Source organism: Pongo pygmaeus, chromosome 20 (assembly GCF_028885625.2).
Source record: "Pongo pygmaeus isolate AG05252 chromosome 20, NHGRI_mPonPyg2-v2.0_pri, whole genome shotgun sequence".
NCBI lineage: Eukaryota > Metazoa > Chordata > Mammalia > Primates > Hominidae > Pongo > Pongo pygmaeus.
The window spans coordinates 2,075,328-2,086,821 of NC_072393.2; positions in this window are offsets into that span (position 1 = coordinate 2,075,328).

Genomic DNA, 11,494 nt, shown 5'->3' on the forward strand with positions numbered 1-11,494 from the left:
GTGACTCAAGCAGGCTCTGTTCCCAGACTGTCGCGTTGGCTGGAGGCCCAGAAACCGCATCCCTGGAGGCTGCAGGCCAGGCCCCCCACAGGATGCTGTGGGGGGCGGGTATGGTTCACTTCCTGGCCCCAGAGAGGTCCAGAAGGACTTCGTGACCCCCGTGCTCTCCCCACCAGCTGGCCCTGGGCTGCTGTGCTGTGTGACCCCGGTGGGGGAGGTCTCCTTCTCTCTCTGATCCTGTTTCTCTCTCTGTAAAGTGACACTCCTGATAGCTGGCTCTCAGGGCTCTTGGAGGAAGGTGTTCATTGAGCACCTACTGTCTACCAGGCGAAGGGCTGGAGGGAGGAGACGCTTCCAGCCTCAAGGGGGATTTCTTCGGACAGAGGGAGCAGATGCCTGAAATATGAAATCGTCACAAAGCGGCGTGGAAGAGGCAGTAGTGACACCGGGTCCCGGACCGAAGCCAGGGGTCAGGGAGGCTTCCCGGAGGAGGAGATGCTTGCTATGAGTCCTGGAGGGTGAGGGATGCCAGCTGGGGTCCAGTCTAGGCCCTGCCTGTGTAACCGTGGGGAATGTCCCTCTAGCCTCGGTCTCCACCTCTGCAAAATGGAGATGAGAACAGTTCCCATCTTCTCCCGGGGCTGCAGAGACTCTGCAGTGGTTCTGCCCGGTATGTGGCCAGTGCTCCCGAGCCCTTGGGGGTGGAGATTGGGCCAGGCTCCTACCGCAGGGCCTTAGCATGGGCTGCTCCCTCTGCCTAGAACGCCCTTCCCCCAGACCTCTGCCTCTCCCCCGCCCCTTCCCCCCTCTTCACTCACGTCTCCACCCCGACCTTCCATCTCTCCCTGCGTGGCACGTGCCTGCTAAGATGTCTTGTAATTTGCTGATGTGTACAGTGCAAGCTCTACCCTCTCTTCTTTTTTTTTTTTTTTTGAGATGGAGTCTAACCCTGTCGGTCACCCAGGCTGGAGTGCAGTGGCATGATCTCGGCTCACTGCAAGCCCCACCCCCCGGGTTCACGCCATTCTCCTGACTCAGCCTCCCGAGTAGCTGGGACCACAGGCGCCCGCCACCAGGCCCGACTTATATTTTTTGTATTTTTAGTAGAGACGGGTTTCACCGTGTTAGCCAGGTTGGTCTCGATCTGCTGACCTTGTGATCCACCCGCCTCGGCCTCCCAAAGTGCTGGGATTACAGGCGTGAGCCACCGAGCCCGGCCCCAGCCTTTTTTAAGACAGGGTTTCGCTCTGTCACCCAGGCTGGAGTGCAGTGGTGCAGTCATAGCTCACTGCAACCTTGAACCCCCTGGGCTCAAGTGATCCTCCTACCTCAGCCTCCCGAGAAGCTGGGACTACAAGTGAGTGGCAACACACCTGGCTAATTTTTTAATTTTTTGTAGAGATGGGGTCTCACTAAGTTGCCCAAGCTGGTCTTGAACTCCTGGCCTAAAGTGATCTTCTCTCCTTGGCCTCCCCAAATGCTGGTATTACGGGTGTGAGCCACTGTGCCCAGCCCAGTCTTGTAATATTATGTGTCCATTTAATCCTCCCCAAAGTGATGAGGGATTAGTTATTATTATTATTTTTTTAAGAGACAGGGTCTCATTCTGTCACCCAGGCTGGAGTGCAGTGGTGTGATCATGGCTCACTGCAGCCTTGAACTCCTGGACTGAAGTGGTCCTCCTGCCTCAGCCTCCCAAGTAGCTGGGACTACAGGCATGTGCCACCACACCTGGCTAATTTTTAAATTAGCTTTTTTTATTTTTTGTGAGACAGAGTTTCACTCTGTTTACCCAGGCTGGAGTACAGTGGTGCAAATCTTGGCTCACTGTAACCTCCACCTCCTGGGTTCAAGCAATTCTCCTGCCTCAGCCTCCCGAGTAGCTGGGACTACAGGCGCCCGCCACCAAGCCCATTAAATTTTTGTATTTTTAGTAGAGACAGTGTTTCTCCAAGTTGGCCAGGCTGGACTAGAACTCCTGACCTCAAGTGATCCGCTTACCTCGGCCTCCCAGTGTGCTGGGATTATAGGTGTGAGCCACCGAGCCTGGCCCAGATTAACTTTTAATTAACAGGGTCTTACTATTTTGCCCAGGCTGGAGTGCAGTGGTGCAATCATAGCTCACTGCAGTCCTGAACTCCTGGCCTCAAGTGATCCTCCCATCTCAGCCTCCCAAAGTGCTGGGATTACATGTGTGAGCCACTGTGCCTAGCCTGGATTCATTATTATTCCCACTTTGCCGGTGAGAATTTGGGGACTCAGAGAGGTTAGGTCACTAGCCTCAGGTCACACAGCATCTGCCTGCTGAAGCTGGGCCTTGACCTCAGGCATCTGGAGCCCAAGGCTTCCAGGACTCTACACGTTTGCCTCTTAGCAGCTAAGGACTCTATCCCCAGTTACAGAGAGGGAGGCCACTTGTCTGGGGCCACACGGGAGGCCCCCAGGCCACCTGCCCCTGCAGCTTCCCTCCCTGGGACATGAGTGCCACTCCCACCGGCACCTGGTCCCGTCCCTCACGCTGGAGAGAGTGAGCGAGAGGAGGAGGGCTTTTAATTTTAGAAATGGTTCCTGCCGCAGAAGAGTTCCTGCTGGTTTTCCCAGGCAGGAGAGCACAGGACAGGAGACCCCCCAGCCCCACCATGGCCCTCCCCAGAAGGATGCCCCCCTCTGCGGGCTGCTGCCTCCCCGCCCCCAGCCTCTCCCACGGCTTCCCCATTTGGAGCCGCCCTCTCCGCCCAGGTGGTAAGTCTCCATGGCAACGTCCCATCACAGGTGGTCGTAACCTTAGCAACCAGGTGCTCCCGCCCCACTGCCTGGGAGGCTCAAAGCCGCGCCTGCATCCCCCTCCCACGCTCTCCCTGCCCCCCGGGGCAGCTCTCCAAGAGGAACCGAGGGAGATGCATCCTGCCAGGGATGCTGGGTCCAGAGACTTGAGGGACACCCCAAGGTTACCCAGCAGCTGAGCGGCTGGGCCTGGGGTGCTCCACGGGACATAAAACCCACCTTCCTTATCCTGCAGGATGCAAAAGAAACTGCACTTCTCGGCATCTCCTGGGCTCCTGCTAGGTGCTGGGTCCATCTCCTGGGCTCCTGCTAGGTGCTGGGTCCATGCCAGGCTCAGGCGCCGTCCCTGCCCTCAGGAGGCTTCCACTCAGAACAAGGGGTTGGGAGACACTGACTGAGGACAGGAAGGGGAGAATGGCCGGGTGTAGTGGCTCGTGCCTGGAATCCCAGTACTTTGGGAGGGAGAGGCAGGAGGATCGCTTGAGCCCAGGAGTCTGGGCAACATAGTGATACCATCATCTCTTAAAAAAAAAAAAAAATTAGCTGGACGTGGTGGTGCATGCCTGTAGCCCCAGCTACTCAGGAGGCTGAGGAGGGAAGATCGCTTGAGGCCAGGAGGTCGAGATTGCAGTGAGCCAGGATCTCACCACTGCATTCCAGTCTGGGTGACTGAGCAAGACCCTGTCTCAAAAAATATATATGCATATTGGCCAGGTGCACTGGCTCACACCTGTAATCCCAGGACTTTGGGAGGCCAAGGCAGGTGGATCGGTTGACGTCAAGAGTTTGAGACCAGCTTGGCCAATGCGATGAAAATACAAAAATTAGCTGTTACCACAAATAAGTGACCCCCAGAGTGAGTTCTAGGTTTAGAATGAAGTTTATCCATCTACTATTAAAAAAAAATTATCTTGGCCAGGCGCAGTGGCCGAGAAAAAAACAAAAACAAAAACACAACTCTCCTCTGATATACATGGAAATTAATTGCCCACATCAGATTCTGAAGGAAACTCTTGCTTATATTACTTTTTTTTTTTTTTTTTTTTTTTTTGAGGCGGAGTCTCACTCTGTCACCCAGGCTGGAGTGCGGTGGCGCGATCTTGGCTCACTGCAACCTCCGCCTCCCGGGTTCAAGCAATTCTCCTGCCTCAGCCTCCTGAGTAGCTAGGATTACAGGTGTGCACCAACACACCCAGCTAATTTTTGTATTTTTAGTAGAGACGGGGTTTCACCATGTTGGCCAGGATGGTATTGAACTCCTGACATTGTGATCCACCCTCCTCAGCCTTCCAAAGTGCTGAGACTACAGGCATAAGCCACAGCGCCTGGCTTAACCTTTTATTATGGAAAATTTTATACACAAACAAAGGCTTAGAGAGTCACGTAACGAACCCCTATAAAACCATCCCCAAAGTATGATGCATCTATTTCCATAAGTCCCTCTCCATCCTCCGCAACAGACTATATCAAAGCAAATCCCAGGCACGAAGTAATTTCATCCATAAATATTTGAATTTCTAAAATATAACGACTTAAAAAAACACAGCCAACAATTCCATTATCATTTTTTAAGAAAATGGACAGTAATTCCTTAATATGCTCAAATATCCAGGCAGTGTCCAATTTCCCTGACTGCCTTCTAAAATTTTTTCACACTTTGTTCGGTTCAGAATCCAAATAAGGTCCATTTATTGCAATTAGTTGATATGCCTGTCTCTTTCTCTCTCTCTCTCTCTTTTTTTTTTTCCAGAGACAGGGTCTCGCTTTGTCACCCAGGCTGGAATGCAGTGGTGTAGTTATAGCTCACTGTAGCCTTCAACTCCCGGGCTCAGGTGATCCCCCCGTCTCAGCCTCCTGAGTAGCTGGGACCACAGGTGCATGCCAGCATGCCCATTAATTTTTTCTTTTTTGGTAGACACAGGGTCTTGCTATGTTGCCCCTGCTGGTTTTGAACTCCTGGGTTTAAGTGATCCTCCTGCCTCAGCTTCCCAAAGTGCTGGGATTACAGGCATGAGCCACTGAACCACTGTGCCTGGCCTTAGTTCTTCCTTTCTGCTGTTTGTCTTATATGTCATTTTCCTGTCTTATTGCACCGTGTGGAACCTCCAGTACAATGTCGAAAAGAATCAGTGGAACTGGACATCCTTCTTTTGTTTCTGGTCTTAAGGGGAGAGCACCCAGTCCTTCGCCATTGAGGATGGCAGCTGTAGGGTTTTTATAGACACCTTTTATCTGGTTGAGGATATTCCATTCTATTCCTAGTTGCATGTTTTTGATCTGCATGAATGCTGAATTTTGACCAAGTGAGTGCTGAATTTTCTGCATCTACTGAGATGATCATATGGTTTTCCTCTCTTATGCTAATGTGGTTAATCACATTGATTCTTGGGTATGAAACCAACCTTGCATTCCTGGGATAAACCCCACTTGGTGGTCATGATGGAGAGTCCCTTTTATAGACAGCTGGATTCAATTTGTTAATATTAAGGATTTGTGCATTGATATTCATGAGGGATATTGGCCTTTGATTTTCAGTAATGTGTTTTGGTTACGTTGGCCTCATAAAACACATTGGGAAGTGTACCCTCCTCCTCTAGTTTCCGAAAGAGTTTGGGTAGGATTGGTGCTGTTTGTTCCTTAAAAGCTTCAGGATCAATTCTGTTGTTATTGTTGTTTTCCAGAGAAGGGGTCTCTCTATGTTTTCCAGGCTGGCCTTGAACTCTTGGGCTCAAGCCATCCTCCTGCCTCGGCCTCCCAAAGCACTGGGATTTCAGGCATGAGCCACTGTGCCTGGCCTGGGAACAATTCTGAAGGTAGAGTTGTCATAATTTGCTGATGGCTGGGATGTGGGAGGCAAGAGAAACAGCAGGGAAGGGCACCCTAGGGTGTAAGCCTGAATCATAGAGCTATTTCCTTGGATGCAGAAAGCGGGAGCGGCACCTGGTGGAAGGAGCATTAGTTTGGGGTGTGCATTAATTTTGGGGTGCCTCTCTGGTGCTGGGGCAGAGATGCGGTCAGGGAAATGGAAGTCAGAAGCATTTTCAACAATAAAAGCGGAACCCACGGGCATCTCTGTCTCTGACTTTGTGCCCATTACCCCCAGCTTCCTGTTGCCATACCGCTTCTGGTCTGTGTTCACTGGCTAGCATGCAGAACTCTGTCTTCTGTCAGGCACTGGAACCCTAGCGGCCTCGGGCCCGTCATTCCTGGGTGAATCCTGACCCCTGCTGGCTCTGGTCAGCACGGTCGAGGCCAGCGTGGCCACGCAGTGGCCGGGGTGGGGGGCGGTCCATGGAGCTGGGTCCTGAAGGGAGGTAGAGAGTGTGAGAAACTGGAGGCAGAAGGGCCCGGACTTCACAGACAGACCTAGGCCTGCCGGGAAAGTGCCTGTCTAATGGGCAAGGCGGAGGAGCCGGGACCTATTCCTGCGGACAGTAGGGGCTTTGGGGAGGCGCAGAGTGGGAGGGACCTGGTGAGATCCTGGGAGCTTGAGCCCTGGCCATGGAGCTGGGACCCCCAGGAGTGTCCTTTTTATTTTAAGACAGGGTCTCGCTCTGTCACCCAAGCTGCCGTGCAATGGCACAATCATAGATCACTGCAGCCTTGGCCTCCTAGGCTCAAGCGATCCTCCCACCTCCGCCTCCCTAAGTGCTGGGATTACAAGTGTGAGCCACAGTGCCCGGCCCCAGGGGTGTGCTAACCTCTCTCACCCTGGGCGGTCCCCAGGCTCAAACCAACAATTCCTGAACCCTGGGAGCTCTTCTCGTGGGCACAGCTTCTTCTGTTTACAAACCTTCTTCCCTTCATATCCATGTCCTTGTCTGAGTCCAGGCAGGAAATCAACACCCAGAAACAGGCGGCGATGGGCAGCAGGGGCCTCTGTGGCAGAAGGTCTCAAGCTACACGGCGCTGTCCGGGTCCTTGCACGGGTGTTCTGGAGGTGCAGGGAGGCCTCCCCTCGGTCGTTCAAGGCAGGAATGGAACTGCGGCGTGAGACCGACGGTGACTTGCTTTCTCCCAGCCTCTGGGGCCACAGTGCGTTAATTCCCCTCCCCTCCCCTCCGCTCCCCTGCCCCGCCCTCCCCTCCACTCCCCTCCCCTCCCCTCTCCTCTCCTTTCCTTTCCTTCTTTTTTTGAGATGGAGTCTCGCTCTGTCACCCAGGCTGGAGTGCAATGGCGTGATCTCAGCTCAATGCAACCTCCATCTCCTGGGTTCAAGTGATTCTTCTGCCTCAGCCCCCTGAGTAGCTGGGATTACAGGCACCCGCTGCCATGCCCGGCTAATTTTTGTACTTTTAGTAGAGATGGGGTTTCGCTATGTTGGCCAGGCTGCTCTCGAACTCCTGACCTCAAGTGATCCGCCCGCCTCGGCCTCCCAAAGTGTTGGGACTACAGGCGTGAGCCACCGCACCCGGTCTCATTCCCTTTTCTCTTTGCCTCTTTTAGGCACTGGGACTTCATTTCTATGCCCACAAGATGGGGGTGGCTGGGATCCCCAGTGGCTTGGGGCAGAGGAAAGTCACGGTGGGGGAGATGGAGCGGCAGGCAGCCTACTCCTAGGCTAGGATTCTGGCTGTGTTACCCTGTGCAAGCTGCTTAACCTCTCTGGGCCTCAGCTGCCTCATCTGTGAACGAGAATGACAAAAGGACCCGCCTGAGGTCCTCCTTCGGGGTAGGGTTCCGTGAACCAGAGCTACCTTGGAGAAGGCAGTGGGGTCGGTGTCTGGGGCAGACGCCCCAGACTGACCATCAGCAACATCCAGCTCCCGTCCTCCTTCGGAACCCGCAGTGGGGCGGTGCCCTGAGGATCTCTGGCTGGTCTGGGGGCAGGACGGGCCCATCTGTCTTATCTACTGGGGCCTCCGCCAATGTCTCCCAGAGTGGGGCCTCCGAGGACAAGACCTGAGGGCTCTCGGCCAGCACTTGGAAGCCGTGGGCCATGGTGACAGTGGGCACAGGTGGCAAAGCTGGTTCCCGGGCCGATGGCCACGGCCCCCACACCGTGATCCGAGTGCTGTGCTGACTGTGGGCAGAGAGTTGAAAGGGTGAGGTCTGGGCCAGAGTCAGGGGGCAGCCTGCAGAAGGCATGGCGGGCTGGCTGGCGGGACCTGCTGGGGCTGGGGCTTTATACGGGGCCGGGAGGGTGGAGGCCTGGGGGATCCAGTGTCTAGGGCCGGGCCGGCCGCCGTGTCCTCATTTCTCTCTTGGTTCCCTCTCTACGTCTCCGCTTCTGTTTCTGCCTCTCCCTGTCTCTCTCCAAATCTCTCTGCGCCTGTAACTGGGTTTTTCTTCTCTGACTGTGTAAAATATTAAAATTTCAATGTAATATGTAAACTATTAAATATTAAATTTCTCCTTTTAAAATATTAAAAGCAGGCCAGGTGCAGTGGCGCGCGCCTGTCATCCCAGCACTTTGGGAAACCAAAGTGGGAAGCTTTCTTGAGCCCGGGAGGTTAAGGCTGCAGTGAGCTGTGCTCACACCACAGCACTCTGGCCTGGGCCACAGAGCGAGACCCTGTCTCTTAAAAATAAATATATAGAGAAAATTAAAAGTGGCTTTGTAGTTGGCTGGAGGTCCTGGACTCCTCCAGCGTATCCGCTAGTGATGGGCAGCTGGGTTACTTCCAGTCTTTTCCGAGCAGGTCAGAGTGGCTCTCTGGGGTGGAAATGGTTGAGAGGAACAGGCTCATTCTGGTCTATTCTCTGGGGACTTCTGTCTGCGTCCCCAGGAAGTTGACCTCTCCCTCTCCCGGTCTGCACAGCATTCTGTTTTTGTCTTTGGGCCTCATTTCAAAGCTTCATGCCCTGGTCTGGGCGTGGTGGCTCACGCCTGTAATCCCAGCACTTTGGGAGGCTGAGGCAGGAGGATCACCTGAGGTCAGGAGTTCGAGATCAGCCTGGCCAACATGGTGAAACCCCGTCTCTACTAAAAATATATAGCCAGGCGTGGTGGCAGGCACCTGTGATCCCAGCTACTTGGGAGGCTGAGGCAAGAGAATCACTTGAACCCGGGAGGCGGAGGTTGCAGTGAGCTGAGATCGTGCCGCTACACTCCAGCCTGGGCAATAGAGTCAGACTCCATCTCAAAAAAAAAAAAAAAAGAAAAGCTTCGTGCTCTGAACTCTGTCCCCACATGGCTGTGGCCGAGGGCCCGGCCACAGAGTGGATACTCAACACCTTTTTCAACACTTAAGAGAGAAGGAATTGGATTTCAGAGAGGTTGGGACACCTTCCCTAAGCCACACAGCATGTGGTGGGAGGAGCCTTGGGCCCAGGGCTTTGTGGCTGCAGAGGGCTTTGCAAACTTCATCAGCTCACTAGGAGGTGACAGAGTGGGCAGAGAGCAGTCTACAGTGTGGGGGGCTGTTTTGAGGGGTGCAGGGGTGAGGCAGGCCTTGCTTCCTCTGCGGGAGAAACCGTGGGGCTGGAAAACTGGACTTCCTTCCTCTCCTGCCTCCCTGCCGTTCCTGGAGGTTCTAACGAGGCCAGTTAGCCTCTAAGGCCTTGATGCGTTCTCCCACTGGGGGCTGAGGCCTCTGGGCCACTGGGACCCCGGGTTTCAGCCTTTGCATCTCGCTCAGACGGGGCAGGCAGGTGTGCCGTGTGGACAGCGTGTAGGTTTCCAGGGCGGTCGGCTCTGGTGTCAGGGTTGTGTTTCTCCATTGTGTGACATCCTGATCCCCCACGTGTCAAATGGACGCGGGGAACTGGTCCCCGACAGTGAGGCTTGTGGGCTGAACGTCAGCAGTCCGGGAACACCTGAACTCTGGCTGTCCTTCGCTCGAGGCTGTGATCCCGCAGCTATCCCAGCAAACCCCCACCGTCCCCAGTGCGAGGCTGGAGGCTGGGGCTTGGGATGAGGTCTTGGCCAGTAGTGGCAGGGCTGGGCTAGGTGGCCGGGGCCGGGGAGGGATGAAGAGCAGATGCAGGGGTTGGCCACGAGGTCCAATAACTAATTCCCCAGGCGCAGGGGCTAATGCCGCTGGGCCTCAGCAAAGCCAGTGTCTATGGGGCCCAGATACCCCTGCCGAGAAGCCAGCTGGTTCCATTTATTCGGAGGCAGCCAGGGAGCGTGAGCCCATCCAGACCCGAGGCTGAGCTCTGTCCTGTTCTGCTGCTAGCTTCCTGGCAACCTGGACCACACGCTGCCTCGGTTTCCCGAGCTGGGGATGAAGGGGTTAGCGGCCAGGATGACCCTCTCACGCTCAGGTCATAAGGGACACCCTATCCTCTCTCAACCCGAGTGATGAATCAGACAGGCCCTGCCCTCCTCTGGGAAGACAGCGCCTGGGGGACAGAGGTGCAACCAGGAAATGGAGTCCAGGAGGATGGCCCGCCTTTCGGGAAGAGACATTTAGGGGTGCGCAGGATGGGCTGGCCCCCTGGAGTGTGAGAGGTCCTAGTGCAGATGTGGGAGGCCGGTGCCAGGGCCTGCATCTGCCCGGTCAGGACACATTTTTAACATTTTTTGTAGGCCAGGCGTGGTGGCTCATGCCTGTAATCCCAGCAGTTGGGGAGGCTGAGGAGGGTGATCACCTGAGGTCAGGAGTTCAAAACCAGCCTGGCCAACATGGTGAAACCCCGTCTCTACTAAAAATACAAAAATTAGGCCGGGTGCAGTGGCTCACGCCTGTAATCCCAGTACGTGGGGAGGTTGAGGCGGGTGGATTACCTTAGGTCAGGAGTTCAAAACCAGCCTGGCCAACATGGCAAAACCCTGTCTCTACTAAAAAAAAAATTAGCTGGGCATGGTGGCGGGCACTTGTAATCCCAGCTACTTGGGAGGCTGAGGCAGCAGAATCACTTGAACCAGGAAGGCGGAGGTTGCAGTGAGCCGAGATCGCGCCACTGCACTCCAGCCTGAGTGACAGAGTGAGGACTCTGTCTCAAAGGAAAAAAAAAGTATATTTTTTGTAGAGATGGGGTCTCCCTATTTTGCCCAGGCTGGTCTTGAACTCCAGGGCTCAAAGAGATCCTCCTACCTCACCCTCCCAAAGTGCTGGGAGGCAAGACCCACTGCACCCGACCTCAGGACATGCTGTGAGCAGGGAAGGAAACCAGAGGGGGTTGGCTGTAGGTGACCAGTCCATCTCACAAGTGGGGGCAGCAGTGGGAGCAGGTGTTAGCGGCATGGGCTGCAGAGTCTGGCCACCTAATGCACCCAGCTCCTGATACACCTGGCTCCTGATACACCCCAGCTCCTGATGCACCCCAGGCTCCTGATGCACCCCAGCCTCCTGATGCACCCCGACTCCTGATACACCCCAGGCTCCTGATACACCCCAGCCTCCTGATACACCCCAGCCTCCAGATACACCCCAGCCTCCTGATACACCCCGGCCTCCTGATACACTCCGTCTCTTGATACATTCTGGCTCCTGACACACCCCAGCCTCCTGATGCACCCTGGCTCTTGATGCACCCCGGCTCCTGATGCACCCCAGCTCCTGATGCACCCCGGCTCCTGATGTACCTCAGCTCCTGCTGTCTTGGGGGCAGGCCTGGGGTTCCACAAGCCCCTCATCAGACTGAGGCTCCAGACTTGCCTGTCCCGCCCTTGGCTGTGCCCGCCTTGGTCACCCCTGAACCCTCACCCCCAGAAGGGACCATGGCTGGTATTTGATGAACTCCAGGGACTGAGTCCAATCTCCAGGAATCCACGTTTCCTCAGAAGGTCAAGGGAAAAGCAAGATTCTGGGGCTCAGACACA